Source organism: Martes martes (genome assembly GCF_963455335.1).
Source record: "Martes martes genome assembly, chromosome: 1".
Classification (NCBI taxonomy): Eukaryota; Metazoa; Chordata; class Mammalia; order Carnivora; family Mustelidae; genus Martes; species Martes martes.
In genome coordinates this window covers 162,972,607-162,987,256 of record NC_137888.1, presented here as the reverse complement: position 1 = coordinate 162,987,256, position 14,650 = coordinate 162,972,607, and positions in this window count along the sequence as shown.

The window sequence follows — 14,650 nt, the reverse complement described above, 5'->3', positions numbered from 1 at the left end:
TTCATCATTCATTAATTCATTCATTGTGCACTTGCTGAAGCCCTGGTTTGTGCTGGAATCTGGGGCTCTGAGATGAGGAAGGCACTGGATGAGCCAGAACTCTTCTGGGTCCAAGTTACCAAAAATCCAACCCAAACTGGCTTAAGCACAGAAAGGAATTTATTGGCTAAAACAGCTGGAAAGGAATATTACCGACTTCAGGTATGGTGGGTTCCAGGTGCCAGGAGGACCTCTTCATCAGGGCACCTGATGAGGAGAGCCTCAGTCCTCCCTCTCCTCTCTGTCCACCACCAGTGGCTCCAGACTGACACTGTTTCTCTGCACTCCCGCCCTCCCTCCCCCTGAGGGAGTTTCCCTGAGTCCCAGAATAGCCTCTCATTGGATTGACTTGGGTCATATGCTCATCCCTGAGCCAGTCACTGTGGGCGACGTGGGAAGCTTCCATCAGCAAGCTCTGTGTCAAGAACTCTTCCTGGAGCTGGGGGGGCAAGTTCTACCCAGACTGAGCACGGGAGGGGAGCAGCTCCCCAGGGATAACAGGAGGGAAGAGGAACAGAAGGTCGAACAACAACCCCCTCCAGGGATCTGTGCAGAGGCCAGCTGTCAGAGAGCTCACCACCTGGAGAAGTTGACCTGCACTGGCGAAGGAGGTACATATTGAGCACCTGCTGCATACAGATGCTCTGACATCTCTATGGGATCGTCTGTCTCCCTGTATGGGATCGTCTGTCTCCCTGCGGCCCCGTGAGGTGCAGAATGGGGAAAGAGACTCGGGAAGAAGCAGCGTCCTCGGTTAGGAGCTCTTAGAGCGCAGGGATCATGTCCTCCCAGCGTCCAGCTCAGTGCCAGGCAGTTGCTCAGCAAGACCTGGGTCTTCTGGGCCCCATGGAGCCACCTTCCAAATCAGCTCTGAAGAACTGGGCCTGCATGACTTCTTGGTGTCTCCTGTGCCCTCTAGGTGGGGGCGACCCATGATGCCTCGAACTTGGGGAGAGATGGGGCAGTAAACCTACTGCTTTCCACAGTCCTCCCTCTAGAGCCCCCACCACGTGCAGGGGCCCACTCATCAGGACTCTGGGGTTGCGCCCATCTCCCTTGGCTCCTTTTAAGGATCAGTTCTTTCCCAGGCCACCAGGGCAGCTCAGTGGGCCTGCTCATTTGCCTGAGGCACCAAGGTCTGCCTGAATTCCACCAAACCGAAGCTGGAGCCCTGCTGCCCCTCCCAACAGCCCTCTAACTAATAGCGCTTACTGAGAGCCTGGTACTGTGCCAGGAGCTTTATCTTCGTGTTCGCCCATTTCATCCTCACGATGTGTAAGGTACGCACTGTAATTATCTCCATTTTATAGGTGAGGAAACTGAGGCTCAGGGAGGTTAAGTGACCCACCCAGTTATGCAGCCTGAAAGTGGGTGAGCTGGGATTTGAACCCGGGTGGGCTGGTTCCACAGTGCATGGCCTTCAGCACTCCTGTGACTGTGCTCCCTGGCATTTGACGCCCTCAGGCCCTCTGTCTGTGCCAGGTGTCATGGACACCCCCACCGCCCTTTGAGGCTCCCTTTCTTTGTTTGACCTAGGACAGTCCTGGGGGAGGGTAAAGTGAATTACTGTGTCCATTTCACTGCTGAGGAAACCAAGGGAAACTTCCCAAAGGCCACACGGTGGGGAGTGTCCGAGCTGGCTTCCATCCCCAGGTGTGTGTGTGTGTGTGTGTGTCCCAAGTCTCAAGGCTCCAGCTGTGGGCCCTTCAGCCTGTGAGGGGGCTTTGGAGTGGGCAGAGTGGGACCTCTAGCTGGGCCGACCCACCTCTTTACCCATGTGTAAATCTGGCCTCCGAGACATCCTCCCCTGTGGGGAGTGTGACATTTGCTAAGCATCCTCCAGGAGATACTGGGGACTGGAACCCCTCCTGAGCCAGGCCACTGGATCTCTCCCCACCCTGGGGCCCAGTGCCGCCTCTCTGCACATCCTTATTTATTGCTATCCTTTCCCCGTGTCCATCTCAACTGGTCCCGGAGACTGCTGGGGCCATTTGTCTTCTCACCAAAGGCAGGGATGCAGGTTGGGAAGCAGTCTTGTTCTTGGCTAGAGTTCTTGCTCTGGGCTCAGACCATGTGGGCTCCTGCCCCAGCTCTGCTGCTCAACAATGTGCATGACTCCGGGCTGAAGCCTCACTCCCTGGGCTGAGCTGGCAGGGGGCTCCGCACAGAGCCTGGCACACAGCAGGGGTTTAACAAGAGATTTGTTATGGCCTGGAGGTGGAGGTGGCATAGTCTGGTGTCTGGTCTCAGACCCTGCTTTGCCCCGTGCCTGCTGGGAGAGCCCAGGGCTATCTTGTACCTCTCTCAGCCTCAGTTTCCTCATCTGGAAAATGCAGACAACCCTAGGACCACCCTGGTGCACTGTGATGTTCGTGGAAAGCACTGGATTCCTGACTTCCTTGTCTGACTTCAGCCAGGCCATCTCCTCCATGGATTTCCCATCTGTACTCACACACAGGGTTTGGGCTCCATGCAGAATAATCACAATATTAATAGCTGCTACTTATTATTTATTGAGCACCTACTGTGTGCCAGACTCAACTAAGTGCTCTTTGCACAGGATTTCATAAGGTCCCACCAGATCAGAGACAGGGACTGTTAGCCCCATTAGATGAGCAAACAGGCTTCGTGGGGCACATGGAGTCAGGATTCAAACTCGGGTGTGCCCATCTCCAAAAACTTGTGTTCTGTGAGGCTTTCCCTCACTCTCTGTTTGGTAGGTTGGCGCTTTTCTGTCCAGTAAGAGGAAGGGATGCCAGATGCATTTAGAGTTCTCTCTGAATGCCTGGAGCACTCACCAGTCCTCCTGTCCTCTCCACACAGTCAGCTGGGTGGATTTTCTCCTTATCCCATGTTTCCAACAAGAGTCATTGGAGATTAAAGGAGTGAAGAGGCAGGGCCTCGGTCTCATCATTGTACACTGATGACCCCATCAAATGTCTGTGCTGACTGTAAGGAAGACAGGACAAGTGGACCCTGTCCTTGTTTCTGGGAGCTCCAGGTTTCGGGAGTGATGGACAACCTCCAGGGGGTCTGAAAAGCATTATCGACCCAGCAGGCAAGGGCTTCCAGCAAGGAGGGATCTCTGAAGGCGGAGCAGACATTCCCAGGCAGAGAAGTCCAATGGAGCCAAGCCAGACAGGACAAGTGTCCTAGGTGGAGGGCCTTGCAAATGCAAAGGCCTGGGGGCATCAAACAGCACAGCCTGGGGAGGGCAGGAGGGGGTATTGGCAGATTTGGGTGGAAGAAGGGGTGGACAGGGTGAGCGCTGGGAAGGAAGAGGCTGTGGCGGGTGGGCGGGGGGGGGGGGCGGTGGAGGGTTGGGGGGGAAGCGAGTGCCCCAGGAAGGTTTGTCACAGTGTTTGGAACACCCTGGTGCTTCACTCCCCAGGCTGGGGCTGTGGTTGGAGGAAAGGACTCGCTGCCACAGATGCCACCGCCGATGCCACCGCTGCTGGCTCTGGGGAGGATTATCTATTTTAGCAACTCAGGAGGGTGGAGGCTGGGAGCGCCCAGCTTCTGCCAGTTAGCACAGGCGGCTCACAAGCGAGCGCACAGAGGAGCGCACAGAGGAGCACGGGGCTCCAGGAGCGCAGCCGGTTTGGGCGGGTCACGTCCCTGGCCCTGGGCCCCAAGGGCCTGAGGGGGCGATGCTGGCTGTGTCTCTCAAGTGGCGGCTGGGCGTGGTGAGGCGGCGTCCCAAAGGTACGGGGTGGGTGGGGCACTGGGTGGGGCACGGAGCGGCCCTGCTGCCTGCCCAGGGGCTGGGCGGCTAGACCTGGATCTGGTTGGGAGGCAGAGGCTGGACACGCCCCACCTGGGGACCTGGGGCCTCCCTCCTTGCCCTGTCTCTGCCTCCCGCCCCATCCCTTCTGGAGCCGTTTGGGTTTTGCTTCAGTTCTGGGGCTCTTACTGAATCTGTATGTGTGTCTGGCCTCTCTCTGCCACCTTCCACATCTCTCAATCTCTCTCTTCTTTGTGCTCTCCACCCCCCACCATCTCTTTGTGTCCATGAATCTCTCTAACTCTCTGTCCATTTTTTTTTCCCCATCGTTCATCTAATTTAATGGACTCTGTTGTTTTCTGATTGTTGCCCTCTGTCTCTCCATCTTTCTCTCTGCCTCTGTCTCTTTCTCTGTCTCTCTTTGTCTGGTTCTCTCTCTCATATCTGGTTCTCTCTGCTCTGTGTTGCTCTTGTCTGTCCCTCTCCCGCTTTGTCTCTGTCATGGTCCCTCTCTGCATCTGAGTGTCCCCCTCTCTCTCTGCCTTCCTGTGCCACAGTCCCCTTCGTTGCCCCTCTCACATGGCATGTCCCTAATAGCCTCTCCTTTCCCCTCCGTTTGGGCCGTGAAGTTGTCCTGATCGAGCTGGGCTGGCAGGGGTGCTCTGTGTGTGCGTTTAGGGCCAGCTGGCTGTGTGCAGGCATTCTGGGTAGGAGGGTCATGGATAAAGGCAGGACATGACCCTGGGTGAGATGGAGTGTAGGTGGAGCCCCTTTGTATTCAAGATCCCATCCTGCACAGGCAGCCCTGGGAGGAGACTCAGGATGGGGGAAAGGCTGGGGTGGAAGTCAGGGCAGGAGGAACGTCGAGCTGGGAGTCAAGCTGCCCAGGCTGGAAGACCCTATGTTTCATCGATGGCTTCCGTGGGCGGCCATCTCTCCATCTACAACAGGGAGGGGAGGTGGGAGATGGTGGGTTCACACTTCTATGCTGCAGCCTAGAGCTAAGAATAATCATGCTGTTCATATGAACAGCAGTGACTGACTTTAATTCAGTGCCACTGTGTGCCAGGCAGTACGTTCACTTATTAAGTCCTCGCGGCAACCCTGCAAAGTTGGTGATTGTGCAGATGGGGAAACAGGCACACGGAGGTTAAGTAACTTTCTCAAGGCTACACAGGTGACGTACAGAGGCTCTCTTGAGCCGGCTCTCTTAACTGCTATGAGCATTTTCTAGACTCAGGAGCCTGCATAGGGATGAGCTGCCCCAGGAGTGGTCAAGGGGTAGCAGTGTCCTTGGGGGCCACACAGGCACGTTAGGCTCTGCCCTGGTGGTCTGACACCCTAGAGGTCTTTGAAAGCCCCTTCCACACAATGGAGCAGTCGAAACTTAGGGAGTATCAGGAATGGAGTTTGTCTTGGGGCTTCCCAGGGACTCCGGTGTTGGGACCACCTCCAGGGGATAAGCCCCTCCCGCTTTGAGGCTGTTGTCCTCTTGAGGTCCACAGACCCTGAGAACCTGGTGGGATCCTGCCAGGCTGGAGGGATAGACAGATACATCAAGGGCTGCTCCAGATCTGAGCTTCCCCAGGATTATTATTTAGCCAACTGAATTCTGTGGCTCCGGTTCTGCGCCTTTGGAGAGGAACTATTGTATTGTCTCCAACAGACCTGGATTCACATCCTACCCCGGCTCTTACTTCCTGTGTGGCCCACTCAGGACCTCCGTTTCCTCATCTGTACACATCACTGACCTCAGGGTGGTGGTATCTGGGACCAGCGAACCTCTAACGAAACAGAGGGGAGCATACCCTGATGGGGGGGCACACCGTGTCCTGGCGTGTGCCCGGCTCCTGTCTGGCATCTCCACTTCTTTCTGGGGTAAAGGGGAGGGGCTCTGTTGGCGGCACAGGGAACTTGTTTGTCCTTGCAGTGAGGCTTTGCATCCACTTGTGAAAATATAAAAGCTTAAGGGAGAAGGATTTAAGAGACTGGGGGAAGGGGAGGTGTTTCTTCAGTCTTCATTTCCAAAATAGTGGTTTTTTTTTTTAAAGATTTATTCATTTATTTCAGAGAGAGCACAGAAGCAGTGGGGAGAGACAGAGGGAGAGGGAGAAAGAGTCTCTAGCAGACTCCATCCTGAGTGCAGAGCCTGACATAGGGCTCAATCCCAGAACCCCAAGATCGTGACTGAGCCGAAACCAAGAGTCTGATGCTCAACCGACTGAGCCACCCAGGTGCCCAAAATATTGTTTTGGATGTCTGAGGACACAGCTTCCCATTTCCAGCCCATATTTTCTAATAGGCCTTTCTGTTTCCCATTTTTTTTCTGGGTAAGACCCTTATGTTCCTTTCCCTGTGATTGCTTGAGAGGGGTCCCTGGGCCATCTGGCCAGATGAGACCCCTCCTGGGTCCCTCCAACTGGGATTTGAGGCTTTACTCAAACTTGGGAGCTGTACTCCCCGCCCCCCTCAGGCTGGGGTTGGGGGAAGGAGGTGTTCAGTCCTGACTCAGCTCCCCTGATTTCAGTCAGAGAGGAGGGGAAACAGCTACTGCGGATACGTGGGTAGGAGCACACCCCTGCGTGGTCTTACACACTCCCGATAGTGTCAGTGTGCCCACATCTGGACCGTGAGGAAACTGAGGCCTGGGAAGGGGAGGGGCCTGCAGTGCTGGCCTGACTCTGATGTGCATGTGCTAGACTACAGTGCCCACAGAGAACACAGATATTCCCAGGCCACTGTGCCTTCCTTCCTAGCCTGGGCAGAATGACAGCCCCCGCCCAGGAGGATTCTGGGAGATGAGATCAGCGAGGTCTCCTTTGGGGCCGTGCTTGGGCCTCTGGGAGCATAAAATGGGCTGTTCAATTTCAAAGAATGAGGGATTTAATTTGATGTGTGTTGATGTGAGGGAGGCAGGATATACAGAGCACAGGCCTTGGGGCCAATTGCCAGGTATAAATCTAACTGCAGCTGGGGCAAGTGCCTTCATCTCTCTGAGCCTCAGTTTTCTTGTCTGTAAAATGGAGTTAATATTAGAACCTTCCTTGCTGGATGGCTGCAAGGACAACTGAGATGAAACTTTCAAAGTGCTAAGTGTTAGGGACCCAGAAGGGGATTACTTGCAGTTTCTGACCCAGAGGGCTTATGGGGAGGGGGAAATGATATGTAGATGATGTCAGCACTTCCGGTGGTAAGGGTGTGGTTGGGTGCACTTGGTACATGGAAAAGAAAACAATGCTTGTGCTTGAGGGAGGTCAAGGAAATTTCCCAGATGGCTTTTTTTTCCCTTTTGTCAGAGATCACAAAGAGGCAGAGAGGCAGGCAGAGAAAGGGGGGGGGGGGAAGCAGGCTCCCTGCTGAGCAGAGAACCCAATGCAGGGCTCCATCCCAGGACCCTGAGATCATGACCTGAGCCGAAGGCAGAGGCTTTAACCCACTGAGCCACCCAGACGCCCTCCAGAGTGGGGTTTTTAAGGATGAGTAGGAGTTTGCTAGGCAAAGGGACTACTTGTACAATACCTCGAAACTTCAAAGATCTGCCTCAGGGAATTGAGAACTTTAGTCAGTGTGAAAAGTATAAGGAGAGAAGGGAAGCAGGGCAGAGGAGGCAGGAGACTGTGGAGCTCAGACTCTGTCCTGAGGTCAGTGGGAGCCATGGAAGGTCCCTGAGCAGGAGAGAGGGGAGGACAGCTTTGAGTGTTAGCACAGGCTCTAGCTACTGTGCAGGCTGCAAGGGAGGATGAAGGGAGGAGGCTAGGGTGGGGTCCAGGTGAGAGGCGAGGGGCTAGGGCTACAGGAGGCAGAATCAATGGGTGTTGAGGCAGCAGAATATCCTTTGCCATTCACTCATTTAGCAGATATCTATTAGCACCTGTAATGGACTGGGTACTACTCTAGACCCTGGGGTGACTCTAGGGAGCAAAACTAACCAAGTCCCTGCCCTTGTGGAGCTAACGTTCTAGGAGTGATAGCAGGGGAACAAGGTAAATGTATGGCAGTGATGCATGCTGTGGGGAAAAATAAAGCAGAAAGTAGTAGCGTGCAGTTTTAAGTGGGTATTCAGGGAAGGCCACCCTGAGAAAGTGACATTAGAGCAAAGTCCTTATGGAGTGAGGGAGATCATGTGGCTACCCAGTGAAAGAATGTGGCTGGCAGAAGCCACAGCCAGTGCAAAGGTCCTGAGGTATAAACATGTTGGGTGTTCATACCCAGGTGGGCAAAGCTAGAGCAGAAGGGCTGAAGGGGGAGGATGGAGGAGATGCACTCAGCGAGGTTCTGGGCAAGGCTATGTCATCTGGCCTCCCAGGCCAGTGGATGTATTAGAGGAACAACGGGCAATTTTAGGGATAACGAGGTTATCCCAAGGTTAAGGATAGTAGTCTGCTGACTAGAGGGCACCTCCTGGACAAAGGGAGGGGCTATGCCATGCCCTCCTGAGCTTTGACTGCCTGTGCCCTCTCCATGGTACACATCTGTAATGAATTATTTACCCCTTCCTTCCCCTCCGTGATGAGGCTCTCTAGCTTGCCTCCACATCTGGCTCCGGGCATTTCTCACAGCGCAGCAGCTGCATTGGGGTCTCACATCTGACTCCCAGTGTGGAAATCAGCCCCCGCCCCCCAGTGCCCGAATAGCAGCCGGCTCCTAGGCCTCTGGTATCCTCCATTCCTGGGTGGGGGAGGGCACCAGAGGTTCAGATCAACTACGCTGTCTCAGAGACCATGGGGTTTCTTTTTTTATCAGGAAGGTAAGGGGTAAACTTCTGGACCTGTTCTTTGTTCCCCAAGCATTTATTGAGCACCTACTGTATGCCATGCCAACTATTTCACATGTGCTTTCTTATCCTCACAACGGCCCTGTGAGTAGTGAACTAGGTTGCCCCATTTTGCAGGTGAGGAAACTGAGGCCCAAAGAAGAAGTGACTTTCCAAGGTTGCTCCACTAGGAAGGAAATGGAATCTGTGGCCTACCGCCCCCTGCCTCCCCTTGCAGTCTGACTTCCAATCCCGTTTCTGGAGCATTTCTCAGTGGTCAGTTCTCTGGTGGCGCTGCTGGCAACAGGGGACCCCTCTGTCGCACGCCCAGCATGTGGCTGCTGGTCTGTCTTCCCCAGGCTCCCTCAGGGTTTCTCCACCCTCCCTCTGCTCCCCTCCCTCAAGACAGCCCCGCAGAGACAGCAGTGGAGCCCCCAAATTGCCTCTCCCAACTGAGCAGACCCCTTTCTCAGGGTGTCTTCCCCCTCCCCGCCTGGTCACCAACTCTGTCCATGGGTCCCTCTCACAGGCCAGAGCCCAGAATTGAGCCCAGGGTCTGGGGAAGTCTGAGCTGGCAGAATAGCCGGGCCCCTCCCTGATTCTGGGCAGTGGATGGTCCCGATCGCACATTCGCCTTGCCCGTGTCACCCACCCGCCGGAACTAGTGCTGATCTTGTCAGCTAACGTCCCAGAATGGTCTCCGTTTGTCAGCTTGAATGTTCAGTCCAGCGGGACCATCTGCCTGTCTTAATTGCCTGGATAATTGCAAAAGCCGTGGGCCCTGACTTCTTCCCTGAGGAAATGGCCCGATGGAGCAGAATGAATGTCCATTAGACAGGAGACTGAGGCCGCCCCCACTTTCTGTGGTCCTTGAGTGGGTGGCTGCTCCTTCTGGCCTCAGTTTCCCTTCTGCGCCCCCCACTGTGCTCCCCAGTGGCCAGAAGCCTCCCCCCATTCACCCATTTGCTCTCCTTGGGCTGACTTTCTCTCTCCAGCCCCCGCATTTTGCTGTCTTGGCCGAGGTGACGGTGACTCATAAGCAGATGTGTGGGCAGGTGGGCGGGCCGGGGGGGGCACATACTCGGCAACCTCTCATTGCCACACAGCTGGGGTAGCTAAGGGTCCCTGTGGGTGACCTTGGGGAAGGTCCCTGCCTCTCTCTGTGGCTTGGTGCCCTGTTTGCAGAATGGATCTGTCGAGGAAGGTTTTTGGAAAAGGCTGAGGATCATTTAGAGCCTCAGCCAGAGACAAGGTAAGGGGGCCGCAGACTAGCTGAGGTTGGAGCTGAATAGCCCCCCAGAGACCACAGGTCTGACCCTGGCTCCAGCCCACACATGTACCCCTGTTTTGTATCAGAGAAGGTTGAGGCCACTTTTGCTCAAGGTCACCCAACCAGTCAGAGGTAGAGTCAGGACTTGAACCTAGGGCTCCACTAAGGGTCCCATGGCAATGCTACTGCTTGAGGAGGTGCTAACAGGCTGGGAGGGGACAGTCTAGAATGTTCCTCACCACTCTGTTATCAGGCTTATCTGGAGGCAGATGGGCAAAGAAGAGGATGGGATGTCTGGTGAGTTGACATAACTGGGACTGAGAGGCGCCCTAAGGTGTTAGGGACCAGGTGAGGCATCTGCCAGCCAGAGGATCAGGGAAGGCTTCCTGGGGGAAGAGATAGTGGGGACTTGCAGGATTTGGCCAGGCAGGCAAGGGATGAGGGAGGGGCGTTCCTGTGGGACCATGAGGAGATGGAAATCACTCAGGGTACATGGTGCTAGGGATTGGGGTGGAGGAGGTGACGCTGGATAGGTGGGTAGCCAGTTCTGGACATGGGTTGGCAACTTCCCAATGGTTCTTCCCAAACAGTGCTGAGGGGCTGTGGGTCATGGGAGGCCTCAGCTGGCAGGCAGCAGGCACTGGCCCAGAAATCTCAGGGTCAAGCCTCGTCCTCAAGTGTCCTCTGCCGGGTCCCATCCCCAACCCTGCAGCCCCCCACCCCCATCCCACAGCTCCAACAGTGGGAGCCCACTCCCTGGCTCTCATGGTATACCTCATGGGCTATGCAGGACCCTTGGGTGGACCTTCCCAAATTATCACCCTTCCTGAGGTTCCACATCCGCCCCTGACTCTAGGGTTCTCCTCTAGTATTCAGGTCCCCCAGGAGGGCACAGAAGAGAATGAAGCTCTCACACAAAGCCCTTTTGAGAACATGTGTCTGTCTACTGGACTGTGATTAAGGCTTTGGAGCCAGACCCCTGAGTTCCTCTGTCTCTTGCCCCTCTGGACTCCAGTTTTCCAATCTGTAAAAAGACATGATTATCCCAGCCTCATGGGCCTGGTCCAGATACCCTGGAGGTGAAAGCATACTGAAATCCATTGGGATTAAAAACACATGTATGAGCATGGCCCCAGACTCCTGGGGTGCCTGGCCCCCCACCCCTTTTGCCAGCCATACTCCCAGGAGAGGCCCTCAGGATGAGAGGGGAACTGGCCGGACCCATGGTGGAGGCCACGTCCAGACTCTGGGCTCTTCTCCTGGGGCTCAGAGGCCATTGCCTGGGTCCAGACATGGCATCTGACTCTAGGCAGGGCAGTCCTGGGACAGGGGGTCCTGGGGCCCTGGGGTGGTGAGCTCCCCATTTGTGGAGGTATACTAGCCATGTCAGAAAGCAGCAAGGTTTTCTATGTTGGATTGAAGTGTTAGAGGGGTTAAATTATGGGTTTCTTTCCAACATAGCAATCTAGAGATTATGTATATCTATTATCATTCATTTCTCATTCATTCATTCTCACATCTACTGTCTACAAGGCTGCCCCTGGATATAGGGTTGAAATCAATTAGCAAGATAGTCAAGGGTCCCCTGATTAGTGGAAAAGAACAGGTGAGCAAATGCATTGACGGAAAGACAGGAAAGAGGTGTGGTCAGGGTGGGCTTCTTGGTAGAGACAGCATTTAGATTGGGCTCTAAGGATTTTTGTCTTTAGATGGGGCAGGGTGGGGGAGAGTTCCAGAAGGAGGGAAAGGCCCATCTAAAGGACCCAAGGAGGGGTGCCTGGGTGGCTCAGTTGGTTAAGCGTCTGCCTTCGGCTCAGATCATGATCCTGGGGTCCTGAGATCGAGTCCTGCATCGGCTCCCTGCTCAGCAAGGAGCCTGCTTCTCCCTCTGCCTGGTGCTCCCGCTGCTTGCGCTCACGCGCACGCGCTCTCTCTCTCTCTCTCTCTCTCTCTCTCTGACAAACCAATAAATAAAACCTTTAAAAAAAGAAAAAAAAGGCCCAAGGAAGGAGCACCTGATTCTGAAATCTGACCCTTGGCCCGTACTAGCTAGAGGCCTTGGCCGTTTCTTCTCTTCTCCGGACGTTCAGTTTCTCCTCGAGAAATGGGGAGCGGCAGGGCTTTTGAAAGATCCAGGAGACACTAAACATCAAGTCCTAGGTACCCAGCAGGCACTTCAGACACGTGAGCCCTTTCTCTTTCTCTGGGGCATATGCATTTGGACAAGGGTAATTTCAGAGGCTGGAAGGTGGGGCTCCAGGCCCACCTGGAGTTTGCCCCTAGGCTGAACCTGGACCCAAGGCCTGTCTCCTGTTCCACTGAGTCCCTCGAGGGCACAGGTTGAGGACTATGCCTGTCCCTCCCAAAACCTCATCGACTGCCAGCTGCAAGGGGGTGTTGTTGTAATCAGACTCCACTGTGCATAGGCTCCGGCCGCTGCTCCTGACCGCTTGGTCCTGGGCGGCTGCCCTCTGTGTCCACCTCCCGAAGCATCTCGTTGAAGGGAGCTCAGAGGAGCCCACTCTAACCTAATGTCATGCACGTGGTGGCCACAGTGCCATAACTGCCCCCTTCTGTGCATTCCCTCCTCCAGAACAGGTCCTGACTCCTCCTCTGAGCAGCCCTGACTCTTTGGCCCCCTTTGTTGTGTTTGGGCTTACAGCAGATCCTCTTTGGATATGGCTCCTTCTGCAATAGATGCTGATGTTCTGACATCATATGTGATGTTCTTGGCATGGAGGAGGTCCTGTGTAAGCAGTTACCAGGCCTTGAACCTGGTCTTTGGACATTCAGCCCAGGGTTCTCTCCAGGGCAGGATAGGGAGGGGCTGCTGCCAGGGGGCCACTGACATCCTGAGATTGGAATGCACAGCACTGCTCTTTCCCAGGGCTGAGCCCTGACAACTTGCCCATTTATCTTCATGTTTTGCTCTTTTCCTTTGAAAAGCAGCAAGAGGGCAGGTGGGCAGAGCCTGAGCAGCACACCCCCCCACACACACACCCCGGAGGAGCATGGCTGAGGGTTGACTGAGGTTAGCTGGGGCCCTTGCTCCCATGCAGGGACTCTCTTAGCACCCACTCAAGTTAGTTTTCTAGAGCACTTATCCCTCTCTCCCTCTAATCTCTTCCATGGCTCCCCAGTGTCCTCAGGAGAGAGTTCCAACTGCTTAACATGCCATTTGAGGCACCTATTAAATTTTTTGTTTTTACGCAAGTCCAGCACCCACTCTGGCTCTGTTTTATCCAATTTTTTTCCTCCTTCATGTCCTGTCCCCATGCCCAATCACTCTGTGAGACAGGTTTTTACACACGTGTGTACCCTCACAGTGCTTTCTGTGAGAAAAAGCTACGGAGATGAAGTGACAATTTTCCTCCCTCCCCCTCCCCGCTTCTCCCCTTCCCTGCCCTTCCTCCCTTCTCCTTCTTCCTCCCCCTTTTCCTCCTACCCTCCTTCCTTTCTTTAACTGGACCGTTCACTTCCTAAATCCATCCTCTGTGCTTCTAACTGCTGTGCCATACTCTGGGGAGTAGCCGCCATGTGTTACCTGTCCCCTTCCCTGGGATGGAGACCCAGGGCAGCTCCACAACAGCATTCCCATTCCTGCTCCTGTGAGCAGTGGCGGGGATGGGGTACTCTTGAATAACCAGCAGGAGTGAGGGTGCTGGGTGACAGCATTCACCCACGCCTCATCTCTCTGGGGCTGCCTCAGCAGCTGCCCCTCACCCCTTTCCAGTCATAAGATTCCCAGAGACTCCCGAGGAGCAGCAGCTTGGCCCTCCCCCCTCCCCCCATAGACCTTTTGTCCTTTCTGAATCTGCAGGCTCCTGAGAGGGCTTCTGAGTGTGCCTTTCTCAGTGGGTGTTAGTGTGGATGGTATTAGGAGGACCTGGGTTCAAATCGCAGTTCAACCCTCACCCCCTGTGTGGCTAAGAGCAAGTGGCTTCCCCTCTCTGGGCTCTTGTTTTTTCAAGAAAGAAATGGGGATGTTGTGGGATGAAATGAGGGAATAAGTATAAAATGTTGAAAGTCAGGCCCAGCACACAGGCGTTCTTTGCCTGGTTCTAAAGAACAGTCAGCTGTGGTTCCTCTCACATCCTAAAGCCTTCCCCTTCCTTAGTCTGAGCACACAGCCTGTCACCCGAGTCCCTTTGGGTGGCATGCCCCTGTGCCCTCCAGGGCTTGGGGGAAGGCTGCCATGGAGGGCTCTGGGAACTGGTAGGTGTCTGGGACCACAGCCTGGGAGCAACCCACTGACGTGGCACCGCCCGCCCTGAAGTCAGGTGAGGGACAGTGGGGCGTGTGTGGAACAGCTTCACTGGAGAGGGGGCTGCAGCCAAACAGCACCCTAAGAGGGGCTCAGCTAGTGCCTCCCTTGTGGGTGCTGGAATCACAGACTGGGTCTCAGTTTCCCGATCTGTAAAATGTCGACCCACCTTGTGGAAATGTTTACCAACCAGGCAGGGGCAGCCATTGTCCTGGCCTGGCCTCTGGGGTGGTGTGAGGAGAGAGGGAGGAAGAAGCAACGGAACAGCAGTAACGGGTTCCTCTGTCTTGCCTTTAGATCACCATCTCTGCCTCCTTCCTATCCAGACTTCATTTCCGGCTGTCAGTCAGGAGCGGAGGGGCAGTGGTGGGGTGGGCAGCGGGCTTGCACAGCTCTCCTGTGCTTATGGTGGACTCAGCCCCTGGGTCTGAGAGAAAAGGTGGAGGCTGAGGTCCAGGACCCCCCTCTACTTGGGTGGGGGTCCCCAGACATGACCCCACCTGGATCTTGGTTTTTCCATCTGTGTGCCGTGGGGTCAGTTCATTCCCAATTGCAGCCATCACTGCCCCTGGGTAGGTTGGGGGGGGTAGCAGGGATGTC